Raw genomic sequence first — 23,520 nt, 5'->3', positions numbered from 1 at the left:
CACACCTATAGTAAACAACTATACCATTTACTGGCTCATAATTACTCACAGTTGAGGTGGCACACCAGTGTACTATATGGGTGTCTACCCTGGATGTGAAAGGAAATAGGTGTGCCCATTGTGCTTGTCAAGAAACAGAATCAAACACCTTACCTTACTGCTTGCCACACGGGTTTAGGAATCCTGTGATTGCTTCACTCCTTTCATCTCTGCTTTAAGCTTGTGTCACTCTTACTCTCAGCTTGGATGCAGAACCATGGGAGAATCCCAATGCAGACCACAAGTCATGGCAAAGTTATGCATGACATACCAGGTTGATTGATCTTTGAAAATTTTGATTTGATTTTCAGCTGACCTGAAACTCAGCTTTGTTGTTGTAGATAGGAATGATGGTTACCTCATACAACATTATCGAGTTCTTTCCCCTTTTCTGTACTTCCCGACTTTAATCTTTTCTGCATGAAGACTGCATGTTTTTCTTTTCTTGTTAATATGATGAATCAGATTTGACAAATGTGGGAATTGTCCACAGTAATGCATTGCTCTGGTCTGTTGTGGAGAAGAAAGAGCTGAGACAAACTGCTGGTCAAGCTGCATTGTGATCCCTATCTGACATATGGATAATAAAACAACAAAATAAGATCCTGAGTACACACCACTATACATTTCCATCAAACAACCCCGAATGGAAGGCATTCCTAGATGTGGCACAGGCCAATATTTTTCAAACATGTTCTAGTCAGAAGCCTTGGGGATGAAACTATCCAGAGGTGAACTCCAGTAACATGTTCGGTTTCTCTGCAGGATCTCAGGATATTGCATATATTTGTATTCAAGGTGCCATTTGATGTGAAATAATTGACAAGAAGCACCATGCTGCTGCCGTGTTCACCGCCCTCAGAGGATAGGTTGAAAACTCCATCATGGTGGAGGAACTCAGAGCAGAGCTCCTCCACATCCTAAGAGTCAGCAGCTTTGGGTAAGACATCTGATTAAGATGCCTTCAGGCACTCTCTTTGATGTTTTCATTCTCTGGCATGTCCCTAGGAGGTAACCTGGCACATACGCTGAACTCACTGAAGGGATTGAATGCCCCTACTGAGCTGAGAATGCCTTGAGATGCTCCAGGATGAGCTGAAGAGTGTTCCTGGGGAGAGGGAACTCTGGGTATTCCTCCTTGACTTGCTATCCCTGTAGCCCAATCTCAGTTGCTGTAAATGGAAGACAGTGGATGGATAGATTGATGTTTTTAATTAACTTCACTCAGCTTCAGAAAAACTAATATATTTAATCTTGTATGTTTCATTTACTTTGAAAGAAGCTTGAATTGCTGAATTTTTAATATATTTCTTCCAAAGCAAACCTCTCTCATAATAACTCTCTTATATAGTTTATATTAAATAGCTCTGCACTAAAGTTCCTAGTGGTTTCTGTTCTTTAAGTTCATATGATACTCCAATAGACTCTGATTGATTGGGGACCAAAATTGCAGCATTGTTACGATTTGGTTCACTTTACACTGGCTGTGTCAAACAAACCAAACCCTTTGAAAACCTATTCCCTTCCTTGCCTGTGGGGGTGCTGCACCAAGACCCACTGAAGGAAACACTGAGCGCAACTTCCTTCTTTACGAAATGTAAACATAACTGGAGTGGTGTCAGATTATAGCAGTTGTTGGATTTCTCTTTTGACTTTGGCAAAAGACCAAGAGACATACAGTATATCCTGCTAACGTTTGGCTCACGTGTTTGTTTTGGTTGTATTTTCCCAGAATGCCCTGTGCTATAGTCTACTTCTTGGTTTTGGAGTGGTCTCTGGCATGCTTGGTATACACACAAGCATAGAGTTCACCTCAACCAAAGCGAGACCTAGCTGGACCAGAGCTTGCTTTTCTTTGGTCCTCATCAGAGCTGTATTACGCATTCACACCTCACCAAATGAACCAGACTCTCTTGGCAAAAGAATTAAAGTGGACTAAATAGGGCTGGTATGAATGCAAACTACGATTCCTCACTACTGGTGAGGACGTGATCAGAGGATGTTTTATCCTTCTGTGAGGGTTTTCGAGTACTTTATCTTGGCAGGAAAGACAGTAGCTAGTCTCTATTTGCCACAAGCAACAGAATTTCAGGTGTGATGACTGCGGCATTAAACTGGCCTCCTTTCAACCCAAGCCAGGACAAACACACACAGACCTAATGAACTGAAACCTATTAAAAATCAATTTTATAGCTGCTTTCTCCACTCACTTTACGTTCCACTCTAACCGCAAAGGCATTGCTTTTATTGCCAGAAGCCTGAAAAGGGAACGGACTACAAGCTTTGAATGACAGGTCAGGAGCATCCCTGCTTCTTGTATGTGGTGTGTGTGTGCACGTGTGTGGGGGTGTGTGTGTGGGTGTGTTTTCGTGTGTTCGATGATTTATGTAGGTGACTGTTGGAGGGCTTTGTAGATGTGCTTGAACTTTTTTCCTTTGACACATCTGATGGACTTGTGACAGTGATGCACAGAGACTTCAAAAAGCTGCCAATTCCACCATAAATTACATTTCTTTGTGTCACCACTTGTTCACTTAGATTCAGAGTGGAAGAAAAGCGTTTATTGTGCTTACTATTGCTTGTCAAACTAACTCACTTAGAATGTACCTGTACCTGGTTAAAATACTCTGTTAAGATATTGATTTAGAAAATGTCATTCAACATTCGTTACTAAACATTTAGTCTTGTTCTATTTATTAACCTGTGATGTTTGCAAACTGCAAGGTCATCTACATTTGATACCTTGGATGTCTTGCCAATTGAACACTATGAAATGGTTTTGTCTGCTGGGTTCTATTTAATAAACCAGACCAATACACAAAGATGACACTTCTTGATGTTGGAGATTATTGAGTCGGCCAGTTAACCGCGGTTCCATTTGTTGGATCTAAGATGAGAGCACACAGCAGCCAGCTTGGATTTGTTGGAATAAAAAAACAAACAAACGGATTGAGGAAGAGTATTATATTTGACAGCACAGTGCAGTAATGATCAAAATATCAGTTGGCCTGACAAGCTATGATTTCTTAAAACAGCCGTGGCCAGAGGGTGTGTTCTTGGTTTCAGCTGTGTTTAGAAGCCACTCTTTATTTTACTCTCCGACTACAAGTAGAGTATACAGAATTGTCATTATCTTGAGAAGCTCCTGCAATATAAAGGTGGACGCAAAGCAGAATTAAATTATTAAAACGGACATGAGAAGCTCATGTGATTTTTTTGTTTTTTTCTGGAGGGAAAAATCATATCGCAATAAATTCCTGGAAATATAGTGTATCTAAGACGACCAAGCTCTCAGTAAGCTCATTATGAAAGGCTGTTCCATAAATCATAAATGATTCATTCCTTTCACATCACGGCTGACATGAGTGCTATTTATGTGTGCTCTTCAAATGACTGAAACTGGTGTATTTGTTGATCCTTGAATGAAGAATTTATTGGGTGATAACAGAGCAGAATATATTACACAAAATGTTGACAAGTGCTATTTTCAAATCACTGTTGCCTTGCAGCAAAAAGGTCCTGGGTTCGAATCCAGCTGGTTAGTCTCTCTCTCTTGTGTGCGTGTGTGGGTGAATGTGTGTGTGTGTTGGTTTGTCCTGTGAGTAAGTAAAGACAAAGTTTTGCTAATACTTTTGGAAAAACTGAGAACGGTGAAGGTTTTGAAGAATCTGTAATCAGTTTAGGTGTGGCTATTTGATAAATTGTGCTCTTTAGCATGCTGCAAGCGTGACCGAGATCTGGATCAGACCCCTTGACTTGCACATAAAAATAATCATGTCCCTGGCATTATCTTTGAAACATCAGAAAGACATTACAGATGGCCGTAACACACCAAATCCCCTTTTTTCCTGAACCTGCTGAGCTGTGCTCTCAGATCAAACACCACAGCGTGTCTTCAGCTGCGTCCTGCTGCGGATGTGTATTGATCGTGGAGGAGGCAGCAGCTCTCCGGTTATTATTAGCCTGAGGAGGAAAACCTAATGGGAGCTCTACTTCCTCTAGCTGGTTTATTCATAGCAGGATCATTACCACCATTATTGACCCCCCCCACCCCCACCCCCCACCACTTCCCCTCCTGCTCATCTGTTTGATTGACAGAGGATGGAAAACACTGTCCGCGAGTCGCTTAGCATCGGTCTTTGTTGGAAACAATTTAAATTTAGAAGTGGAAAATCAGGATGGTTTTGACACGTTCTGCACTCAGAGCAGCTGTTAGGGAGAGAAACAGGAAGAAACTATTTTACTGTTGTAGACAACAAAAAAGTAGCACAACATGGTTCTACATGGGGTTCGGAGAGGTACCATTAAGCATTTGTGCTTAGAGAACCTTAACCACCTGATTCCAGTTATTTAGGAATCATTATATGTTGTGTAATCATCTCACTCTAACCAAAAATAATGGCTTTAATACACTTTCCTCAACAGCAAAGCAAGGTATCTGTGCTTAGAGGTTTCCAGTCTCAAGAAAGTTTGAAATGCCATCATTCAATGCTAAAGGATAACTTTCAATTTTTTCTCTGAGTAAGTCAAGAAAACTCCACCGTGCAGGAGATGTAGCAGTATAATCCTCAGTAGAGATAGATGCTGAGGCTGTTGGGTAGGAGATCATATGGAATACAATATTTTCCTCAGAAGATACCTCCTGATGTTCATGTCTCTTTCATACACAAAAAAAGCTGAACTCCTGTCCGTGTGTGCCAACTATACACCGAAACGTTGGTACTTTGCAAGTTGTGCATTTCTTCAAGAGACTTTGAGTTGTTTTCTCTCCGCTCAGTATGGGATCTCAGCTGTTCCTGCTCTCTTCCACATCCAACACTTTGACAAGGAGCTGCCTTGATTGCTTCTTCCCCTCCGCCCCCCCAAACTCCGGCATGAATCCCCGGAGTCGCCAAATTATTCATGTGGTGTATCCTATCCTTGTAGATATACTTTCAAAAAGCTTTTTCTTGTCTGCCATTTAAGCTGCATTAACGGCGAGAGCGGAGAGCATCTGTGGACAGATGGGGAGGATCTCGGCTGCAGCGGAGATGTGTCTTTGTTGTAACTCTATCCTCCCCTCCTGACTACATCTTGCCGCCACTGTTTACACAGATCTGCATCTTTCTGCCTCTTGCAACAGGCTGCCCCACAGTTCCTCACTTCCTTTTTTAGCACAGAAACTGCAGTGGCAAATACCAAAGAAGCTTCCTCTGCAGGGAAAGACATGAAACCATTGAAGCCTATTTCCATATTTGCACTTTGTTTTAAGTCGTCTTTATCCTATTTACACAAGATGAAGGATTTCTTTATTAGGACTGAGCGTTTGCTTGCATGTGTCCCGTTCTGGTTTTCTCTGCCCACACATCCTCTGCTCCAGAGCTCGGTATCAGCCTGCTTCCTGCCCCGAGGCTCAGCAGCACACAGGAGGGTTGTTCAACAATCTGAGTTTGTGTTACGTTTAAAGGACATTTCATAAGAAAGAGAGGGAGAGAAATGTAGGAGGAGTGTGGATGTTGATGTTTTGAATGAAATTTCCATTATAAAATCCAAATTTCATCCATTTTGTTCTTGCTAACAGAGGAAGCGTTTCTCTGATAGCAAGAACAGAGAAACGTAATTTTGGTGTCTAAAACAACAGGTGGTTTGTTTCTTTAACACACTTATGGCTTGATTCTATGAAAAATATGTCATTTATTATTTCTAATGTTTCTAGAATAGTAATTTCTTACAACTTTGATGTACGCAAACGTTAACATAGGGTGCATTCACACCAGCTCTGTTTACTCCGCATTAATCAAAATCTCGTTTGGTTGTGTAGAAAGTCTGGCTCATTTGGTGTGGTGTGAATATTCAGTAAAAATCTGATGTGGACCAATAAAACAAACTCTGGTCTGCCTAAAAATCTGAGTCTAGGTTTGGTTGAAGGTTATGTGAATATGTGAACACCAAGGGGTCTGGAGACCGCTCCAAAAGTTTAAAGTGAATTATAATGCAGGGCATTCTGGGTAAATACAACCAAAACAAACATGCAAATCTAGCGTTACGGGAAGAAATGTCTTTTGGCATTACGCTCTCTTCCCAGAAGTGAAGGGAGTGTAGAGCTGCAAGCTTCCTTCACGACGGTTACATACATCACGGCCAAACTGTCATGATTGGGTAAAATCAGATCAAACTCCAACAGACTCCACGCCTCCAGCAAGCAATCGTTTCTGAGAGCACAGAGAGCATTCTGAGTTCAGTACTCTCCATCCCAACAATAAGTCTGAATTTTATTAAAAAGCCTGTATTCTATGAACTTCATCACCAAGTGAAACACGTTATATAGATTAAATACTCATGGATGTTTGAAAGCTTTTATTTCTGTTAGTTAGGAAGTTGATGCAAACATTACATTCAAAATTAGAACAGCACATCGAACCAATAAATAACTGTTTGGCTTAGGAAAAATAGAAGCCATTTTTAAAAGCTATTTTCAATCTGAAAAGAGTCATTGGGACGCATATTTGAAATTATGGAATATTACTTTACATGCACTATGGAAGTTGGGGCACAACAATCTGCCTGTTGTTTTTTGACAACAGACATAACATGACTGGAAAGAGTGTGACAGCTTACAGGTTATTACTTAATTAAATAAATACGGTAAATAACTGAAAACATCCTGGAAAGCTGACTCCTGCCACTTCCCACTTGTCACGTAAAAACCTTTACGTAGTTTGTCCTGCAACCGTGTTGTTGACTTGAAATTAATGTTGCCTCCACCCGTTTGTATAACTTTCATGCATAATGCAGCATGCCCTGTTCATCCGAATCATATCTCCTTACATGCATCATCACCAGGAAGTTCTCTGGAAAACTCCTGCTGGAAAAGCCGACACTGTGTCAACAGTGTGGGGTCAACACTGTGCTAATAAAACGCCGGTGGCGGGAATGTACCAGGTGGGTTTGAGATGCAAAACAAAAAGATCACAGATTAATTCAGCACAATAATTAGCTGAATCTCCAGATTTTGTGTTAACAGAAGCTACCTGTTGGTATGAATAAATTGAAAAAGGAGCAGCTGGTCTGCTGACATGACGTGTTGTTTTCCATTCCCTGCATGCTCTAATTGCACATTAGACGCATCCTGCTCGGAACAAGGAAGATGGTTTGGCAGCTGTTTGTTCAGCAGTGTTGTTCCTTCTCACCTGCTTATGTAATGGATACGCTCACACACTGGCAGGAAGAATGAGGAAGCCCGCTGTTTTTCATTCTTGAGCTCTCCGACGGAGCTCTTCCTGCCAGGAAAGAGAGAATATGTAAACATGTAGGAACAAATGCGGATTCATTTCTGTGTGCTTTCTCATCCATGTGCGCAGGTGAGCACCCTCCCACTACAAACAGATGTTTGCACACACAAACAGACGCACGTAAGGAAGACGGGTTTTTTTTCCCTTCCTTCCTTCCTGCTGAGGCAACAAGTTGCTGGTGAGTTGAGCCGGGTCGAGGTTCCCCATCAGGACGTGACAGCCGCTGACCGTTTTCCTGTGGACACACAAAGACAATGCCAGCGTGAGCCACTGTTAACCTCTGAGCCGCATTTCATAGCAAAACACGGCCGCTCCGCTTCCACGGCGTGTTATTCTAACTTGGCCAACAGGATGACTTTTACAGCAAACACTGGAGCGGCCTACTGCAACACTTCCTCTTTGCAAACGACAACTAAAGCGGGGTTACCGAGGTCGTCCTATTTTGAGAAGTGTCTTGTAACTAATTATTCTTGTACTTTCCAAAGTATTTTTATTTCTACTTGAGGCGAGGGATATTAATGAAATATCTATTATTATACCCCTTTTCAAGCCTTTGCTATAATTTATGGGGACATCTCTCACAGTGTAGAATAAGGAATCGGCTTAGTGAGGTTTTTAGAAAGACTTAGTCTGAGACTGGTCTTTAGACTTTGACAGGGCCATTCCGATATATAGATTCTTTTTTCTACCTTTCTGTGGTAAACATACGGCTGAGTTTGGGATTGTTGTTCTGATACGTGACCCAAATTTGTTGGGCAGGTGGCCTCACATTTAACTCTAGAATACCTTGTGTAGTCATGGATAACTCAGGTTGCGTTGGTTTGGACAGGTGTGAATGCGCAATCAAACTGTATTGTGGGCCAAAAAAAAACAATTGAACTCTGGTTCCGTTTGAAGACATATGTGAATGCTAAGTTGACCGGAGACTGCTCCAGTTATTTGTGGCTCTCCATAAACATGGCACTGTGGATTTTAGAAAAACATCTCTGCTTTGGCCTCATCTGTCCAAAGCAGAATTTGAAAAGTTTTGTGATTTATTGAGGTTTGAGTTTGCAAACTGAAATGGTGTTGCTGTTACTTTTATAAAGATATTTCCCCAGGAAACCTTTCCAAACAAGTTGTTGCTGTTTAATTATTTTTTTCCAAATTGCCCTGCCCAAAACATTGACATTTAACATGAAGAGTCTCAGATGGAGCTTCCCATAATATACAGTTGAAATCAGAAATTTACATGCAAAAAAAAAATGACATGCCCAGTTTTTAAGCCTTTGAGCATCATGTCCGCTGAAGTATGGGATGGCAGCATCATGTTATAAGGCAGTTTTAAGCATCTTATGGGGAAAATATGTTATGTGGAAATGTCAAAACCACATCCAAATACAACAGCCAGGAAGTTAAAGTTTGGGCGCCAGAGGAGCTTTCAAATGGACCTTAAGCTCACAGCCAGAGTGGTTCCTAAGTGTTGGGTGGCCACAAATCCATGATTCATTCCTTAGTGAATGTCCTTTTAGAGAATGTGACCCGGTTCTGTTCGGAGGAGTGGGCCAGAATTCCAGCTACCTATTGTGAGAAGGTTGTGGGAGGAAACCCAAAAAGGTTAGATCCAAGTCATACGGTTCAAAGGCAAGGCTACCAAATAGTCAGTAAATATATGTAAACTTCTGATTTTGAAGACATTAAAAAATAAATAAATATGACATGTTCTCTATCATTGCTGTGGCATTTAGGTAACTGTAGCTGACCTACAACAGGGGAAGCTTGGCAAACAAAAGGTGTTTGTTTCCTGAAGCTTCTGGTTTCAGTTGGCAGGATCTGAGAATTCATTGGATCATAGAGCATCAGCTGTCTGACATTATCTCTACTTGTGAATAATCTCTCTTTCCAGACTTCATGTAGTTTGATAATTCTTTCAAAATAAAGTATCAAATTCATTCTTGGTATTTTTTAAGTGACCAATAACTGATGTTATCAAGCTTTTATTTCTGTTATTTATGGAGGTTTTACATTTGGAGCTAATGACAACATGATGTTTGATTTATTAGAAGATTAGAAAAAGACTATTACTTCAGAAATGTGGATAAATATATAAATTGAAAAACTCTGACTGGCTTGTAGTTAGTAGCTATAGATACCCTTTCATTTCCAGAATTTTGCATATTAGAACATAAAAATCAGACACATTTATATAAATACTCTTAAAATATATGTATTATCAAATGTTAAGAAAATAAAAGTCCTAGAAGGCTGCACAAACCTAGTAATGGAAATGGAAATATCCTCTAGTTCTGCATTACTAATTCTTCATTCTCATTCAAGGTTATCCAAAACAGCTTTAGGTTTCCTTTGAGGCAATTAGTTAAAGATCTTTAAAAGGTAGTCAAAGAGTGTCAGTAAAAACCTCAGTTCATTCCAGTGCATCATGAAACCATTTCAAGGATGTAGATTTTACATTTTCAAGTCTTTAGCGGAAAAAACTAATTGAATAAAAAAAGCTTCATAGTGTTATTCAGTCCCAATGTTTTCAAATGCAAAATTCAGTCTATGACAAAAAAGATGATTATCTTTCTTTGCAGGGTCAATGAGTGACTGTATTTACACCGCTTCTTTACTTTCAAAAGTTAATTTTTCTAATTGTGAATGCTTGCACATCCAATTGATATCTGGCTTGCAAAGACGGCACTGAAGCTAAGCTAAGAGTCAGCAGGAATTAACTTTAGTTACAGTACAGCAGCTTTTTTACTGCCTGCTCCATGTGTCGATCAGAGGAGAGTCTGCAGCATGATCCCACATGACATATGAACTGAGCAGAGTATATTTAGCAGATTTTTTTTCAACATTAGTTTGGCCTATAGTGCGTCAAAACTTATGTGCCACATCTAAAAACAGCAGGACAAACATTGGAAGAAGATTGGAGACTTATTTATCTGACCACAGTGTCTGTTGGGCTCTCAGATTTCATGTTAAACTTTGATTAACTCATGATGCTCCTAATGTGGCAGACCTATGGGATCTTTGTTGCCGTCTTTATATGAAAGAGACTAAAGATGTGTTTAAACCAGTTCTGTTCAGTCAACTTTAATTGAACTCCAACTTGTTTGCCCAGAATGTCTGATTGGTTTGGGAAGGTGTGGATGTGCAATCAAACTCTGACGTGGACCAAAAACACAAACCCTCATCTGCCTAGGACCTCAGATCTCGGCTCAGTTGAAGTGAATTCTGGCACGGTTCGTACCGCTCCAGTGCGGACGCCGCTCCAAAAGCAGGAAGTGGACTGTAGCCCAAGGCATTCTGGGTATATGCAACCAAAATTAGTGTGCGAGTCTAATGCTAGTGGCAGAAATGGTTTGTGGTCTTTTGCCAAAGACAAAAGAAAAATCACACAACTGGTAAAATCTGAGGGCATGCCTTTTTTTTTTGCATTTGTGAAGAAGGAAGTTGCACTCATGTCTTCTTCAGGTGTTTTTGTGTCGTTTCCTTAAGCGGTTCTTGGTGGAGCATCACCAGAGTCGAAGGGGTAAACAGGTTGCTCAAAGGTTTTGGTTCACTTGGCACAGTGGCAAAAGTGGTAAAAGTGAACTGCAGCAGCTGAAAATGTGACAAATGTTGCATTTTTGGTCCCCAATTCAACAGAGTTTCCTGAACTATGAAAACACCCTAAAAACCTGTTATAGGCACAAAGTGACACGTTGTTAAGTTCGTTTCTCAAATAGGTTGTGCTGGAAAAAATAGTGTTGAAAGTGTTTCTGTGTGAGAAAGGCCGAAGGAACTAGAGACACATGCAGCGTGACAGCATGGAGCAGAGCTATTTTTAACTCCTTTAACAAGCTGATAGGGCAGGTTTATATATAGTGAAGCAGAGGGAGATCAGGTAACTGGGTGTTTGTGCGTGTGCGTGGGTCGAGGAGTCATGCAGTGTCATGTTCATCTCCAGCAGGAACCAAAGTGCTCTCAAACTACACGCACACCCACACACAGAGTGATGGTCGCTAACAAGCTAATCTTGTTTAATCCATTCCTTTAGTGACACTAAATTGCAGCTGTTAGCTCTTTAAGTCTGAAAATGTATGTTTGCTGTGTTTTCTTCCACTTTTTCAGTGCCTTGGCTTGCTGCTCATCTCTGCTAGCATCTGCCTATGGGCTGCTTTTACCGCAGCGACACATTTGGCAGGTGTGCGTTAACGGGTGATCATGTCCGCGTACAAATAGCAGAGAGGTTAGGCACTGAGTAGCTTGTTGGCATCATTTGTTGTTTCAGGGTTTTTGTTTGAATATGCAGACAGTGAGAATGACACTGAACAGCCAAAGGCTTGTCTGGACACACTGAAGGTCGCTTAGGACTGCTACATTAGCGAAACTTCAACTGTAGTCTTTTTGACTCTGATAAACACATATACTGTACACACAAACCACCAAAGACACCTTTTTTTTTTGGTTCCCATAATGATGAGACATTTAACAAATGCTTTTACCAATCCGGTACTTCACTGAATCCATTGCATTTGTCTCTTTCCAATCATTTGTTTCTTAATATGGAACTAACTACTATGTCAACCGAAAGTTCATCAACGATTGAGGCAGAGCCTGAAGACTTGGGAGAATATGAATTCATCACAGTGACCAGGAGGAAGAGTGACCTTTTAGGACAGAGGATCCTAAAAGCCCTGGATATTGTGGACCTGTCATGGTTGACGCTCCTCTTCAATATCGCTTGGAGGACAGATGCAGGGGACCAAAGAGTGGATTCCAAGGATTAAACTTCTCAGCCTATCTGGAAAAACTTTCTCTGGAGAGTCGGAGAGGAGACTCTAAAGGATAAACCTTGGACACAGGAGGACCAATGTAGGAGGAAATTGATCTTTCTGGTCCATGGAACAGTGGACCAGATCTTTCCCTTGTAGACTTGCTGAGGGGTCATGAAATGATGCTTCCCCAGTTTACATGCTTTTGGTGCTGCGGGAGTTTGAGATATCTGGGGAACTTAAGAGCTACCCAATCCTTGCTTACCTAAAGAATGTGTCTGCACTGTCAGCACAGAGTTGAGCCTGTTACCAGTGTGCGTTGGACTTTGCCAGGGTTGGCCCTGGTCACCAATCCTATTTGTAGTTCTCATGGACAGGACCTTAAGACGCTTACTCTGGAGGGTGACTGAATTCACCTTTAGAGACATGGAGAGAGGCTCCATCATCTAGGGGAAAGTACAAAGAAGAGTTGCTGTACTTTTGCATCAAAAAGAGTCAATTGCAGTTGTTCTAACATCTGATCATGTTGCCTTTGGAGGTTTTCCGGGCACCTCCCACCGTGAGGAGATCCCTGGGAAAACCCAAGACTCGCTGGAAGGACTATGTGTGCCTAGCATACCTCAAAACGAGCAGGAGGGTGTTGCTGAGGAGACCAATGTCTGGGGTTCCCTCCTGGATTTGGTGCACTCACAAGCTGATTTTGGATAAGTGTAATGAAACAATGGATGGATGGATGGATGGATGGTAGGCTAGGAAAGTAACCATAATGTCATGACATTTGTCATTTAATAAGGTGTAACTATTATTTGTTTCTAAAGATAAATCTGATTCAGCACAAACAGCTGAACTTTCATGATCAGAGCAGTTTGCTGAGATCGGCTAGGATTCAGTTGCTCCTAGCCGATCTCTGTTTCGATTTGACTTGTTGACAATGCAGCTCTTGACATATTTCAATGCGATCCAAGGTAATCGTTTAAAAACAAGATATAATTTGTTTTGAATGTGAACTTTAAACAATACATTAAATCTGCTCGTTCTGTATCATGGGCCTATTGTGAGATGCTGTAATTGACATAACGATCGAACCTACCATATGACCTAGTAACAAACAAGTTAACTACAGAAATAGGTGTAATATCAAACTTTTTATTAAATTTAAAAGAAGGCATTTTTTTTGAAACTCTGGACAAAATAGTCATTTTGAGGTTTCCTAACCGCTCCTCTGATTTTAAGATACACACTTTCCATTCAAGGTAGTAACTGGAGCATTAATCATTCAGCAGATGGCCACTCGTCTCAATATTTTTCTGTGGGTGTGTGTGTGTGTGTGTACACAGTAGCAAGAAATGCCATTGATCAATATCAAATAACTGTCCTCCTGACCGGGGCTTTTCCACAAGAGCAGCTCAAGCCTCATCCATCCACATTATCACACCATCGCTACCTATTCAGGACAAAGAATTAGCCAATTACCGCAATTTAAAATGTCATTGCTTGTGTGTTTCAATATAAATGTCTTCTCATACAAAAAAAGTCTACATTTTTCTGGTATCTCTCCAGAAGGTCTTTAAACAACAGAGACAGTAAAGTGGATTTTGAAGATGTAACCTCGGTTGACCTCAATGTCTTCAACAGCCCATGAGTACTGAGCACTTCATCATGATGAACAACTTATGCTTGTCATTCTGATCCAAAGGGAAAGTTTGTCCCTTCACATTTGCATATTTTAACTAATAACATTCAACTAACGTAAAGGTATGTCATAAACTGAAAAATTGTAAAATACCTACTTGGATGTTTAGGCTTTGTATGAAAAGATCTCAAAGATCTAAATATTTAGAAAAGATTTCAAAGCTGTAAAACAAAAATCTAAATTTTATGTTTAAGGAATTGTATTTCCATAGAATTAAACAAAAACATAGAAAAACACTTGCATCTGGGAGTGATAATGCACCCAACTTAATCTGCTTGTTGTAAGTTAGAAAACCTGCAGGATTAACTAACTTGTGTGTCAAATTTCCGGGCGTACCAGAAACACCTTCCAGCAGGAACCTAATTGTGTTAAAACTTTGAATTCATTATTATCTAAATGGTTTGCTTAAGATAAAGTGAGGGGTTTAATTCCAGCCTTTTACAACTTCATGGTAATACAGACGGCTGTTTATTTTCAACAAAATGGTTTGTTGAATGTAAAACTATCCAAAAAAAATGGTTTTTTGGATTCAATTGTTTACAATTGAATAAGTCAACCAAGACGGGTTCTACACATTTCATGACAAAGTCATGATGTTAAATTCCCTAACCGTAACATCTGGTTAAATTCAGATCATCCGACCGGCAACCGCTGCAGGCGGCTGATCTGGTGTTCCTTCACCATTGTGTTGGGGATGTGATACTGCGCCTTCTAGCTGAGTGGCTGAAAAGATAAGCAGAGTTATTTGTACATACGCTTGTACGGTGAGAACTGGGAAAAGGCTGTGAAGTCTGCCTGTGCAAGGTAGATAAGAGCACTTCTGAGGAAGAGCCACTGGACACAGCCCCCCAAACCCTCCACCGTCCGTCTCTTTTCACTTTTAAACACACAAAACCCACCCTGTTACACCAGCCCTCCCACTTATATTTCCTCTGCCTGCAATCTTTCTTGTAGTAATAATGTGATTATTGTAGTTTTAGATTAGTTGGAGTGAATATGACTGATAATATTGCTCAGAAAAGAAAAAAAACAAGAAATGGTCTTATTTGGACATCATACATATGGACAAGTATAATGCATTCAGATAATGCATTTCAAAGGTATTTAATGATGAAAGTAACATGGTGCATTTATGGCAACGAGGGAACAAGAAATAAAGCTGAATTCAGTGGATAATGACAGAAACTGAGCCGCTTAAGTGCCACGGCAAACAGGTGAGACTGACAGACGATCAGACTGGACACAGGTGGATTGAATGAAGATGATGAGCAGAGGTAGAAACAGGCAGGTGGAGTAGAATGACACAGAGTGCAGCAAAAAAAGGACAAAATGTCTGAGAGCAACGTAAGAAATACAAGACATAAAACACAAGAACAGAAACAAAAACCTCTGATTTAAGCCCACTCCACTACTTGTAACCATGCAGAGGTGGATCACTGTACAATCCAAGTCCTCCAAGACACAAGTGAGCAAACATTTGTGACTTTGAGAAGTCTAGAGCAGAATTCCACCCGTCCATTCATTTTCTGTACACCCTTGTCCCTAGTGGGGCCAGGAGGGTTGCTGGTTCCTATCTCTAGCGAACGTTTCGGGCGAGAGGCGGGGTTCACCCTGGACAGGTCTCCAGTCTGTCGCAGGGCAACACAAAGACATACAGGACAAACAACCATGCACACACACACTCACACCTAGGGAGAATTTAAAGAGACCAATTAACCCAATAGTCATGTTTTTGGACTGTAGGAGGAAGCCGGAGAACCCAGAGAGAACCCACGCATGCACAGGGAGAACATGCAAACTCAGTGCAGAAAGATCCTGATGAAGCTGATTAATGAAATTTGTTTGATTTGTAACATGTGAATGGGACAGAAAAAAAAATCAGAATAAATCAGTCAAGGAGCAAATACTTTATCAGAACACCAAAAATTCAGAATCTTATATGACATAAGCTGTGTTTCTACTGAATAGATAATTGTGCAATTTGACATTTAAAAAATACATTTGCTCAATGGAAGCGCAACAATTTTGAAAAAGCTCATTTTTTGACAAAACAGTTTGCCACTGGGCCGAGGTGTTTCTTTTTTTTTTTTTTGGCTTCATAGACTTTGATTTATTTCACACACAAGATTATCAATGTGCGCGGCATGTTTTGTGATAACTTATTACCTGAACAAACTCAGTCCCGTGTGATTTTAATTGCATTTCTTATTTAATGGAAACACCTGCAATTGTGAAACTGTGTTTGTTTGACAAAGTTATGCGCACATTTGTACATGAAGTATTCACACCACCTGACTGGGATCAGTAAAAATGCAAAAATCCACATCTACCTCTGTCTTTGCTGGATGGATGAACAGGAAATGACACTAACAGGAAGATGGCACACATTTGGTATTGAACTCTAATAAAATATACTCAAACAGGGCAGACGTGGGGCGTGCTGTGGTGGCGCAGGGGGTTAGCACGCCCCACGTTTGGGGGCCTTAGTCCTTGACGCAGACGTCACAGGTTCGACTCCCGATCCCGACGACCTTTGCCGCATGTCTTCCCCCCTCTCCTCGCCCTCTTTCTTGTCTGCCTACTTTGGCAAAAAATACAAGCCACTAGCGCAGCAAAAACTCTTCGGAGGAAAAAAATGAAAACAAAAAAAAAAAAACAGGGCAGACATGCATGTGTTAAAAGTTGGCGGAAGAGGAAGGAAAATTTATAATTTTATGGAGGAAACAATTCAACAAAACAAGCATTTATCTTCTTCACTTAGTTTGCATGTGTTTTCTGGGTTACACCATACAGTGATGCATGCACACATGCACACAAAGATCAAAATCCCTGGAGAAACATATAAATCATCCGGCCCGTTGAGGACGGCAATCTAATAAAGACGGCAGTTTTCAAACAGGACATTAATCCTGAGGGCAGAGCAGCAAAAGAAGCTTTTTGAGCTTTCTTCTTGGAACATTCACGTATTAACTCAACACCTGTTTCTTAATCTTTAATAATTGATGCCACTTTGTCAGAATATTGAAGATATTCATGTGGTTTCCTGTGGGGCTTTAACATTAAATGCTTCCTCTCTTAATGTGAAAATGTGAAAATGGATCAGAGTTGGGTTTCCAGAGTTTGGATATTGAGGTCAATCTAAAAGGATAAATAATCTGATCACCAGAACCGTGTTAAAGTTGTCTTTAGAACCTATGTATGAAACACTGCAAAGGAATCTGAAAGACACTTGGTCTTTCTTGTTACCCTACATATGCAACAACATTGGGTTCTAAAACAATTTCTGCCACTGACTGAAATGAATACTCCAGTGCTCAAATCATTATTAATGTGTGAATTCAACACATAACCAAAATTCATCATGGAAACACTACAATGTCTTCTAGTTTTCAGCAGGGGAACAAGCCATTGTTATGATTTGATAAACTGTGTTGACGGACCACAATGGACTCCACAGAAGTGTGTGTCTAAGTGCTTCGATCTAAAGCCTGACCCAAATTAAACAAAAGTTTCAGGCTGAACTTAAATGCTTGATGGGCTCAAACAGAAACTGTTTGGACTCAGGTTGGGTCGGGTTGGATTGGATTTTTTTTTTTAGCCTCAATCTAAACTCTAGCATGTTTTGGTTCAGTTTTGAAACCTCACCTAGCTATGGGAGCAATGCCCAATTACATGTAATGTTGCTTATTTTCAAGTTACCTAAATGTATATCCATTGTATGTTCTATGTTTTCTTTACCTGTCTCTTTTCCTTTAGAGTCAGTATAAAAAGGTCTACATATGTTCCAAAGATGGAGTCGTTCTGAATTACACACAGGTAGATGGCAGCAAGTAAAGCTGGGCAATATGGCTGTGAGATGAAATCGCCGAAGTTTTTATGCCAAATCCAATTTTATTCAAAAATAATTATTCTTTCTTTTCTTAATAAGTAATTACAAATTACAAAAAATAATTATAGAAACACATCAAAATGGTAGACCCTGACCCTTAATAGTTACGGAAATCCAAGGTGTGCAATGGTGAAAATGAAGTCCAAATTTTCCAGTAATTAAATCTTCTTAAACAAAATAATTTGATTAATCAATAAAATAGATTATTTTTTCAATCTGTTTTATCGCTGACATGCTAATAGTTTTTCTTTCTTTTGATTTTTTTTATGAGAAAGCGCTGAAAAAACAAACCTAAATGTAAAAACAAATAAATGGAGGCAGAGGAGAAACCAGGAGGAGGGCGATAGGATGGACTGACAGAGCAGCTGCTTGCACGTTGTAATGATTTCAATTAGCAGGAAGGGCTCTGGCAGCAGCACTGTTTAACGGGTAACCATGGTGATCTGGATGCAACATCTTTCCCATGTGGCGACTTTAAAAGAACAGGGCGAGTTATGAGGCGTGGTAGTTGTAGTCGCAGAAGGAAGGTGTCTAGAATCGAGTGAAGGTTTGAGAAAGAAGAAGAAAAGAAGCAGTGAAAGAGGTCTGGGGGAGAGAGTTAAGGAAGAATGGATGGGAAAGTAGAGGTGGAAGGAAAAAGGAAGAATATTGAAGAACAAATCAATGTAGAGAGTTAGGAGATATGGAGCAATAACAAAGAGAGAGGAACGAAAAGATGTGGGAAATGAAAACGAAAAAATCGATCAGATCAGTAAGTGTGGCAAGATGAACATGCAGTCAATGAAAGGAGGGAAATCATTTGACTTATACAGTTGAAGATGATGGGGAATGATGATATGTCAGCTATAGAGGTAGGAAGAGGACAAGAATGGGAAGAATGCCAAGATCTTTACCTAGAGGCAAATTAAGAATGTTGTGGGTTAGGAGACAGAGTATGACTGATCATTGCTGCCTTGGCTAATGTTTTTCTTGACTCTAAATGGAAATTCTAAATTTAATCAGTTAACAAATTGTTTTACCATTTATACTAAAAATCAGTCATTGTTTTATTGTTTTTTGGTGGGGAGGGGAGAGGAGGGGTTGGGCGGCTTCTTTTCCTAAGTATAGCATTAAGGGACAGTTCCAGGTCAGCTCAAACCTTTGCCAATTCTCACTTTTATATTTTTTAATTATTATTTCTTCTTTTTTCTTTTTCCCATTTTGTATCTACTTAAAATTTGCATTTTTCCAATATATAATTATAATGGCCATAAAAATTTTCAAATCTCATGTGAAGTTGATTTACTGTTTCATTTCCTCAGTGGTAAGCATACCTTTGCTAATGCTAATGCTAACGCTAACCCATTTTTAGAGTCGATTTCTTTACTCCCCATGGGATGTAAACTATCAATCCAACTACTTGTGATGTTAAATTAAGTTACATTATCTTTTGACTAGATAGTTTAGGACAATAACAGTTTGTTTACAGGTTGACTGAACACCATTGCTTTCTATTGATATTTATGGTGTATTCCCAGTCTATTCCACTTTAATTAAACTCTAGTTTGTTTGCCTAGGAGGTGGGAATGTGCAATCGAACTCTGATGCAAACCAAAAATTAGAGATTTTGGTCTAGTAAATACAAGTGGGTAAATGCAACCAAAACAAAGGTGCAAGTCTAACAATAGCGATGGAAATGGCTCATGGCATTTTGCCAAAGACAGAAAAGAAATTCTACAACAGATCAAATCTGACACCACTCCATTTTTGTTTGCATTTTGCGAAGAAAGAAGTTGCGCTCAGTGTCTTCTTCAGGGTTTTATGTGTCGTTTCCTTGTAGTGGTTCTTTGTGCAGCGCCCCCCACAGATCTGGGAGTGGTATCACACTCAACCAGGTTCCACTTGGAGAAGCTTCATGTTTTAATTAATTACAACTAGCAAGTTAAAATATCTGTTTCTCTGAGTTATAAACATTAGTTGACTGTTTTCTGGACCCTCTGTATCGTCGTGTCTCGTGGTGAGACGCCAACACATCTGAAACTGGAGCTGTGATGAAGTTGTTCCAAGCTTGTACCAAGAACAATTCATCTGCTCAGGTACTGTTCGACCTAAATGGTTTTAGATAAAGGTTTGCAGAATTAAACAAATTTTAAAGAAAATTTCAAAAAAGATAAAGATAGAACACTAAATAATCTATATAGGGTTCTATCTGACCTCCAAAAATCAAATGAACTCAAGTAGTTCATTTGGGGGGGTAAGTTACACATTGTTTGGAAGCAGAGTATTTCATATCTACCATATTTTAACTTCTAATTTCACTTTCGTAGCAATTTGAATCAGTGGGGGAAAAGGCTCGGCATCTTGGCATTCTTGGTTTAATTTGTATTTTCAACAAGAATTTCTTTCTTAAGACTTTACCGGATGAAGCTTGGTTCATTGGTATTTTCTACTGCAAAGCAAAGCAGCTCTACATTTCAAGACAGTATAAAGGTGTTGGCAGCTTTTCAAAGTGAAAACTCTTCAGTGCTGCATTGCAGTGGTCAGAAGGAACTGAAGGAGTACCATCCTGCGAGGTGTGTGCGCGTGCGTGTGTTGTGGTCTGGAGGGGGGTCAGCTATTTTGCTTGGTTCTTTTCTGCTGTGATTGGCCATCTGGGACCCACAGCTCCACAATCAGCATCCCGGACAGGAATCACTGATCTGAAGAAGAAGATGGATGTCGTTCAGACAGCAGCGGATGAGCGCTGGTGTGAGTGTGTGTGAGCTGCTGAGTGTGTGGCTCGAATCTTTCCCTCCATCAGCGTCTCTCCGGGATCCTCACCACACACGCACACACACACTGTGACAGCTCATGCATGTACCAAACGCCTATCTTCTCCTCCAGCAGCGGGTGAGCCACCTCTACCGTCACAAAAAATAAAATAATAATTCCTCAATCTTCAGTCCTGTCAGGGTGAGAGATGGCCAGATGGAAAAGACGCACACGTTTCTTTCATATGTATTCGTAAAATGTTGATTTTTTTTTCTTTTCTTTTCTTTCGCTCTGTTAGTTGTGTGATTTATCGTCCAGCCACGCCTCGGGGTTGGGGACGGGAGGCGGCGCAAACCGCTGAGCGAGCGAGGGTGCCCCTCTCACATCGGTGATGAGCCGGTCGCTTGGAAACACACAAACGGCGCCACACCCGAATCAGGCCGGCGTTAATTATGATCCGCCGCATTCTGACAGCTCCGTGGATTTAACTCGGCTCTAATATCCTCCTCTGAGTGATGACACCCGCTGAGAGCATGCATGCGCGTGTGTGGGTGTGTGTGTGTGTGTCAGAAGCCAAGCAATCACACTGACAAGTCTCATGGTGTAAATCAGGTGGCACACATTGAACAGCAGTCAAGGCCCACAAGCACAACGTCCTTGTTCCGCACGCAAAGTGTCATGGGATGCTTAAAGGACGCATTCACTGTTATGGCTTTCAAACCCAAAAGCACGAATCCCGGGACATTTATGCTTACTAATAGTGTTTGACCTTCTGGGTCCAATCTCTGCGTGATTCACTCCAACAAACTGGATACAAGATGACTTAATGTGAAAGAATTCGACTTTATTGTAACTACACTTTGTATCAGCTCCATAACTAAAGGCATGGATATAAATGCTAGTGAACTGAAGTCGTTACAGTCCAGGATTTGACATTTAATGCCTGAGAAATGAGAGGCAAAGAACAGGTTGATTTTTTTTATTATTATTATTGAAAATTACAGAACACTCTGTTCCCAAGAAATGTCACAGTTCATCCCATGGAAAACAGCTTAAGCTGTTTCACAATGCACATTCATTTTATTACCGTAGGAGCCCTTTAGCAGGGAGATTTTTTTCTTTTACCATCTGGTTTGTCTAAGGGATTTTTGTCTGAAAGATACCGGAGCGAATGTTGAAAAACATTTCTGAAAATATCTTCTCTTTTTGCCACTCTTGAATGTTTCAAGGCATCAAACAAATGTTAATATGTGACAGTCTGAGTAAATACAAAATTCAGGTGCGCGACACTGCATACCGCATAATCAATCCGACACCAAGTACAGGACCAGTATCACCTATACAGATACGTTTTACAGTATCTGTAAATGTAAGTTTGATACATCATCAGAGCGTCTGTTTCAGCATACATTTTGTTTTATCATAACCTAAATTTAGTTTGACCATAACTCCTCTTGTGGCTTTTGTGCATTTTGTTCTAGTCTGAAGCTGCTGTGAAATGGCATTTAGCAGCATTTGTTAGCGCTAGCATACAGCAGATTACACTAGCGCAATCTGCTTCACCATCTGCATTCCTGCACAAAGAATAGCTATCTGTGAATCACCATCTTCAGTTATAAAGCACATTGACATTTGTGTAATCCATAACTCACACTTTGTTTTATTTCCTTCATCCAAATTATGCATATTCTGGAACAGCCGGTACACACACACACACACTGAAACATACTCCAATTCCCTGATCTTTCCTAAAACAAGTGTAGAAATTGTAGCCCTCTCTTTAATAATTTCCTTTTTTGTGCTTTTGCCTCTTCCTTCCCTTGCTGCTCTATTAGACGCCATCAGCAGCATCATTTGCGTTTTCATCAAGTCCAATCTGACTAAACCAGAGAGATTTGCTCTACAAGGGTCTCCTTGGAAATCATCCTGCACAAATCAGAGGCAGTGCTCTCTGACAACCTTCCCAAGTGTTCTGCTGATTGGTGATCACCAGCCCGTTCACAATTCATAACCAATCAATTAAAGTGTGAGCTCTATTCTCTGAAGATGACCCTCCATATGCGTGCCGTGTCGAGTAGACACGCCGCCGTTTTTTTGTTTTTGTTTTGGTGCAGCTTTAGAATGAGTCGTCGTTTTAATAAGAGGCGCAGCAGGACAGAATCAAGCCGACGGCTTCCAGCCGTCTTGTGCAGGCTGGGAAAGCTCAAGCGAGAGGCAAATGCGTTTATGTTCTGATGCACTCATGAGATTGCTTTTGGGCAGAGTGGAAAATGCTGAAAAATGACAGTCGGTGTTTTTCTGCAAAATGAAGTGCGCCGTGTTGAAAAATGGTCCATTGTCAGCAAACAGACTGGATAGCTGTGTGTCATCAGCTGTGATGGATTAACACCCCGGTTCATTTTATCTTGTCAAGTTTGCTGCACTTCCAACAGTACAATAAAATATGTGAACTCATGAATCAAAACCAGAGTTTGGTGCTCGACCTAAAATACACAGGAGTCAGTGTTGTGCAGTTGTTGTTTTTTACCTTATTAGATGGAATATTTATTGAATGACTAAGAGAGGCTTTCTTTTTTATTACATACCTAGGCATGGGCTACCTCAGAGTCTGATCACACTGGGTAAAATATAACAACTTAGCCTGGAATCCCACAAGCGATCAAGTTTTATGCTTATGTGGAGACATTTTTAATGATATTCCAATAGTTTGTCAATAGTGTAATTACTATATCGAACAAAAAAAACTAACATTATTATCACTGTTGCTAAATAGATTATTACAATGATTGATTAATATCCTATAGAAAATTTATTTATTATCTTGTTCAATCAAAAATACAGGAAAAGACAATAAATGCACTAGTTTTTATTTAGTTATTGTAAGTATATAACTTTCTGCCAGTGCTCTTATAGTTAAGTAACACAAGTAAACCAAAGAGATATTAGAATATTAACATGGCAGCTGCAATTTTAAAGTAGTGCTTCCCTCAAGAAAATGGCCAAAGATGTATTTTCTATTTAGCAACTGTACAGTTTTTATTAAAAAATAAATAAAACAACAACAACAAAAAAAACACAATTTCACTACAAAGTTCTTACAAACTGTACAAAAAAAGTGTTTCTTTATAGTCAACATCTGGGTCACCTGGTTTTGGGCTA

General features: G+C 40.2%; 1 long non-coding RNA gene across 1 annotated transcript in view; it reads right to left on the bottom strand.

Annotated features, from left to right (window-relative positions):
• Positions 1–1,534: 1,534 nt before the first annotated feature.
• Positions 1,535–23,520, bottom strand: part of LOC116720590 (uncharacterized) — a 957,300-nt gene continuing 935,314 nt past the window's right edge. The window contains exon 3 of the long non-coding RNA XR_004339420.1: positions 1,535–1,581. This is a non-coding gene — a long non-coding RNA (uncharacterized LOC116720590). The remainder of the gene's footprint in view (positions 1,582–23,520) is intronic.

Source organism: Xiphophorus hellerii, chromosome 1 (assembly GCF_003331165.1).
Source record: "Xiphophorus hellerii strain 12219 chromosome 1, Xiphophorus_hellerii-4.1, whole genome shotgun sequence".
In the NCBI taxonomy this organism is placed as follows: Eukaryota; Metazoa; Chordata; class Actinopteri; order Cyprinodontiformes; family Poeciliidae; genus Xiphophorus; species Xiphophorus hellerii.
Note: the sequence above shows the minus strand (reverse complement) of the source record. Positions and strands in the feature narration are given on the sequence as shown.